The sequence below is a fragment of the Mus musculus genome, chromosome 5 (genome assembly GCF_000001635.26).
Source record: "Mus musculus strain C57BL/6J chromosome 5, GRCm38.p6 C57BL/6J".
Classification (NCBI taxonomy): domain Eukaryota; kingdom Metazoa; phylum Chordata; class Mammalia; order Rodentia; family Muridae; genus Mus; species Mus musculus.
The window spans coordinates 140,315,531-140,321,608 of NC_000071.6; the positions used below are offsets into that span (position 1 = coordinate 140,315,531).

Consider the following 6,078-nt stretch of genomic DNA (forward strand, 5'->3'; position numbering starts at 1 on the left):
AAAGTTCCAGGTCAGCCAGGACTGCACAGAAAGATCCCATCCAGAAAGTGCTGAGGGAATAAAAAGGGAGCTCATTGCTTAGAATGTTTCCTGTTCTTACAGTTCCCAGCATCTACACCAGGCTAATAACTGCCTGCAATTCCAGTTCCAGGGCATCCGGCGACCTCTGGCCTCCCGAAGCACGCACACACAGACATGCACACAATCAGAAATAAAAGTAAACTTAGAAGCCAGGTGAGTGAGTTGGCTCAGGGGTAAACTCGATGAAGCCCAATGACTGAGCTCCAACCAAGGAGCCCACAGATGGGCAGCACCACTGTCCTTCACTCACACCAGGGCACCCATGTGCCTACAAGAAAAAGGCTTAAGCTTGAATTCCCAGAAACCTGGACATGGTGGCGAGTGTCTCTAATGCCGGCCCTCCTAATGCAAATTGTAAGATGGAGGCAAAAGAATCTTCCAGAGCTCACAGGCCGCAGAGCAAGAAATTGTGTCTCTAACAAAATGGAAAACAAGAATCAACACAGTTTCCCTAACCTCCATGGCACACAGATACATACAAAGAGAGACAGACAGACAGAGAGAAAGATCGTGAAACGTTCATACTAGAAATCTTCAGCTCCAGACTACTGACTGAGCATCAGACATTCCAGGTCCTGAGAGGAGGTGCTCAGAGGCCCAAGGGCACTCCCCACCCCAAAGTCACACTCATGGCAAATGTGGCCTCTGGGGGTCAGAAACAAGCATGAAACAGTCAGACAACTGTGGCCCCAGCAATGCTGTTACCAGCAGTGCTGCCCACTGCCCTCAGCTGGGTCGCACACACAGAGGGTCCTGCAGGTTCCTAGCACCCTCACAAAGCCTCACTTTACTTGCCCATAAACCCACCTGGACCTTGTAAAGGAGTCAGAGGGCCAATGCTGGGGGTGCCACTACTGCCTCTCAAGGGGAGACTCCATCTGCTGGCGTTTACACACGCTGGCTCAGTCCACAGCACGTGGGCCAACCCAGGCTTCTTACATATTGGGTACTTTGGGTCTTAACTTTTTTTAGTATCTTGTTTGTGGGTTTTTGTTTTGTATTAATATAAGCTCTCAGGCCACAAACCTAGTTGGCTTGGAACTCACTATGTAAGACAGGCTGGCCTCAAACTCACAGAGTGCCTAGACTTAAAGGCACGCACCACCATGGTGGGCCCCTCTTTTCTTTTTAAGACTTGGTTTTGCTATCCAGCCCAGGCTAGCCTGAGACTGCGTTCAACCTCCAAGAGTCAGGCTGCTCCAGAGCCACATAAAGCACGGATTCAAACCTCACCCTTTCAGCAGAACCACCCTTTGACTCAGATGGGAAGGGTGAGGGACAGACTTGGCAAGCACTCTGCCTAGTCTGTAGGCTGAGAGTCAGTGAACACTGTCTTTTGGCCCCCAGCCAAGTCATAGCTGGAGGAGTAAAACCTGGTGCCACAGGTCTGTCATCCCAGACACTCAGGAGGCATGAGCACAAGTTCAAGGCCCGACTTGGCAACTTAGTGAGACCTGGTCTCAAAAAGGTGGCACACAGTGCATTTGCTCTGCTTGTGTGAAGCCCTCATTACGGCCCAATACCTGGCTGAGCTGGCTGCCTGTTAAGTCAGGGTGTATGGGGTGAAGAAACAAGACAAGGCGCAGGCAGGAACAGTAGCATGGGTTTATTAGGAGAGCACCTACGGGAGGGTGAGGTGGGGGAGGCTGACAGAGCCCACGGACAACTTCCACACTGTGGCATTACAGATGGGGCCCAGCAATGGGTATTGAAAATTTAATATCTGCTTCTGACACGGAGTGTGACACTGGAGGGAGCAGCTGGTGGTTTGCTGGATGGGAGCAGTGAGCCCTTCAGCCCCAACTCTTCTCTATCTCCATGACTTGGGTGTGGCGGGGCATGTCTTTCTTCTGAGCACTGCTCTACATAGTGAATTCTAGGACAGCCAAGGTTACGAGAGACCCCCCCACCTCTACATAAATAAGTAAGTAAGTAAAGTGAGCAAGCTTGAGGCCGGTAGACCAAGAGCATCTCCAGGGTCGGCCATTGAGAAAGCAGCTGAGGTTCGGATGGCAGGAGGCTCGAAGGCCACGGTGAGCAGTGAGGAGATCCTTGCACTGTGCATCTAAACATCTGAAGGGCGAGCTTTCAGAGCAATGCTCTGATAACTGCAGGACACAGCTCAAGGGGGAAGGGTTGCTTTCAACAAAATCTTAAATGCTTAGTTTTACCAATAGACTCAGGAGCCAGATGCTGGGGTAAAGCCTGCCAGCTCAGAAAGACAGAAAAAGCACATAGCTGACCTTGCTCCTCAGCCGATGCCCCAGAAGAAAAAGGCAGTTCTTCTCCACACCACCTCAAAAACCCTCGCACTGAAATGTCCCTCCCTTCTGCTTCCTGTGCGTCTCTCTATCCCTCCTCCTGATTTCCCCTTACTCTCTATGATTTTTTTCCTATGTTCACTCCTGGTCACGCTGGATGCTTGGTCCACCTCTTGACTTTATTTTATCCTGTTTACAATAAGCAGAAAGCTCTTGGATTAAAGATGTGTGCTAGGGCTGAGCCACACCACAACTAGAAACAGGTTTTTCCAGTGAAGAACACATCTTGGGGGCTGGAGTGGTTAAAAGCACTGACTGCTCTTCCGAAGGTCTTGAGTTCAAATCCCAGCAACCACATGGTGGTTCACAACCACTTGTAATGAGATTCTGACACCCTCTTCTAGTGCATCTGAAGACAGCAACAGTGTATTTATTTCTAATAATAAATAAATCTTAAAAAAAAAAAGAACACATCTTGGGGTTCACACTGTGATCAAATATCCTGCATCAGTGAAGTTACAGAGAGCAGATATTCCCAGGGAAAGGAGCCTGAGAATGATCAGGATAGAAATGCCCACTCCCACCCCAGCAGGGGGGAGGACAAGGCTGGGACCTGCATGACAGGTGCATAGTAGCCAGAAGAGGCTATGTAGCTGAGCTGGAGACAGGCAGCAACAGCTCACCATGGGCTTTCTGAAAGAACAGTCAGTGGACAGAGAAGGGCAAACCGAAGGCTCTGTTCAGATCGGGGACTGGGATGGGCCAGGGAAGGAGTCAAGTAAGTGAGGTGGGGACTTACACGCTGACTCACGGGGCTCACATGCGCTGCACTGGCAGGACTGCTGCCCTCCCATGGGCATGGAGGCCAAGCAAAGGGAGAGCAGGGCTCTCACAAGACGCCTGGATAAGGACAATGAGCAGCATCCAGCTGTCAGACTGAAGCCAGGAGCTAGAGAACTGAAAAACTGCAGAGTGCAGACACTCAGGAAATAGGTGTACTGAGGTCCTTGAGAGGCATGCAGTGACAGATGGCATCTAGTCAGGCAGAAAGGCAGAGGACATGGCTGGGATTCTGTGACCCTGGTTGGGTCTCTTCTCGGTTTGGGATCATGGAATCTATGTGGGATGTCTGTAACTTTAATGTCTGTGGGTTACCTGGTGTGGGGCTGGGGAAGTGGCTTAGTGGATAAAGATGCTTCCCACAAACCCTGCTGACCTGAGTTTGAGTCCCATGACTCCCAAGGAGGGAGGAAAGAAATGATTCCCACACTGTGACACCTGACACCCTGGGATTCAGACACATGAGGACAACAAAAGCAGACACATCCAGACTAGGCAACATTCTAGCCTTTAACCCACAAACGATTGCCTGGTCCCCCTAGAACAGAGGACTCTGGGACAGGTCCAAAATATTCTGGTAAGTCTAGATAAGTAGACCCAGACTTGCCAGCAACTAACAATACCGCCCTGGGTTCAGAAGCCACGATGGTGGTAGGCAGGGGACCCCAAGCCTCTTCAGTCTTCTATTGAGAGTTGAGTAACCCCATAACCTTTCTCTTGGAGGTCACCTGAGCTGTCCTACAACTTCCAGTTAGAGTCAGCCCAGGGGACAGTGAGTGAACCAGTGGGGCTGTATGGAAGGAGTCTGCACTGCCTCAGTAGCTGTCTAAACTCCTTCACAACCCACTGGGGACAGAATGGAGAGGCTGAATATATGTCACGCCAGGTTAGACTGAAAGACCAGGTAAGGTGTTGGAGAGAGTCTGCAGCAAAGAAGTTGTCTTAGTCAGGGTTTCTATTCCTGCACAAAACATCATGACCAAGAAGCAAGTTGGGGAGGAAAGGGTTTATTCAGCTTACACCTCCAAACATGTGTTCATCACTAAAGGAAGTCAGGACTGGAACTCAAGCAGGTCAGGAAGCAGGAGCTGATGCAGAGGCCATGGAGGGAATGTGACTTACTGGCTTGCTTCCCCTGGCTTGCTCAGCTTGCTTTCTTATAGAACCCAAGACCACCAGTCCAGTATGGCACTACCCACAACGGGCCCTCCCCCCTTGGTCACTAATTGAGAAAATGCCCCACAGTGGATCTCACAGAGGCATTTCCTCACCTGAAGCTCCTTTCTCTGTGATAACTCCAGCTGTGTTAAGCTGACACACAAAACCAGCCAGTACAGGAGTCTAAGCATTTCTCAGTTGGAGAAAGGTCCTTGAGAAGAGGAATGTATGTGAGGGGCTGAGGCAAGATCACAAGTCATGGGCCAGCCTGGGTTATACAAAAACCTAAAAATACAGCTAGACCCAATCTCAAAACGGGTGTGTGTGGGGGGGGGGGGTAACTTTGCAGAAATTTCTTCTGAATTTCCCACTTACAAGAACCGTGGTGTGCACCCCAATTACACATATGACAAAGCGAAGCTAGTGGCCAGGTGGACAACAGGCACAGTGGGAGAAGTGGGCCTTTGCTCACCAAGACACACTTTCTGTCCTCCCTCTTCGGACCAACACAAGAACTCTGCCATTAACACACAAGAATGAAGGGCTGCGGTTTCAGAAGCCACGACACCACACAGGTAACTAAAGCGCCACCTCAAGTTGTACCCTCTCCACAAGAACCCTGAACTTCCAGACAGCAGACTTTCCAGGACACCAGCTGCTCTGGATGGCTCCTGAGTTAACAGGGACACACACACCTTCTTTCTGGTTTCAGCCAAGGGACAGCCTGAGAACCTAGCACTTGGTGACACAGGTCTGTCATCCCAGGTACTCAGAAGGCTGAGACAAATTCAAGGGCTGGTGGCAAGTTCAAGATCAGCCCGGAAAACTTGGGAAGCCCCATCACAGAATAAAAATTAAGAAGAAAAAGTAAGGATTGGGCTGAGGAGGCAGCAGAGTAGGTGACTGCTTAGCGTACTGCTCTGCGAGAATGGGGACTGAAAACAACTCAATCTGTAAAGGCACTTTAGGGCAAGACAAGACAAGCAAGGTTCCATCTTTAGGACCCATATGGAAGAAGAAGAGAATTAAGTTATCCTCCAACCTCGACAGGAAGCCTGGTATATATATGCAAACACACACAAATCAATTAATTAGCCGATTAATTAATTTTTAAAAGGACTGGGGACATAGCTCAGTGGTAGAATGCATAAGTTCCTTGGTCAATCAACAGTACTGCCAAAAACAAACAGACAGACAGACAGACAGACAGACACACACACACACACACACACACACACAGTGGGCCTGACATGCGACTCAGCGCTCACCGGGGCTTGCCACCAAGACTGGTCAACCTGAGTTCGATCCCTGGGACCTACAAAATAACCGACTCCAACCCCGGGAGCCCTTCAGCCCACAGTGGGCCACGCTGTCCCCTCCGCCCCCGCCCCCGTCCCGGTCCCGGTCCAGGCCCGCCACCCCAGGCTCTGCAGCGGGACACCGGGGTGGGAGACCGTCCAGAGCGGCCCCGGGAGGGAGACACGGGGGACCCGGCAAAGGGAAGGCGCGCGACAGGACCGACTCAGAATGCATGCGTGTCGATGGCAGCAGACAGCTCCCTCCCGTGGCCTCGTTACGGTCGGGCAGGGCGCGAGGCGCCTGGGGCGCTCGCAGATCCCGCCACCGGGTCCCTTACCTCAGTTGAGGAGCCCGGTGCTGCAGCAGCCGCTCAGATCTCCCTCCTCTCCGCCGGTGTCTATATATCGCGAGACTTCCGCCGGGGTCTCGCGAGATCTGA

At 51.4% G+C, this 6,078-nt stretch overlaps 1 protein-coding gene across 4 annotated transcripts in view; it reads right to left on the reverse strand.

The window, feature by feature from the left end:
- Window positions 1-6,078, reverse strand: part of Mad1l1 (MAD1 mitotic arrest deficient 1-like 1) — a 312,920-nt gene extending 306,842 nt beyond the window's left edge. For 3 of the 4 annotated variants that reach the window (NR_152617.1, NM_001359025.1, NM_010752.3), the window contains exon 1: window positions 5,977-6,022. The gene's annotated coding sequence lies outside the window, so the exon portion shown is untranslated. Of the gene's footprint in view, window positions 1-5,976 lie in introns of all 4 variants that reach the window. The other variant, XM_006504652.4, reaches the window with a different exon arrangement.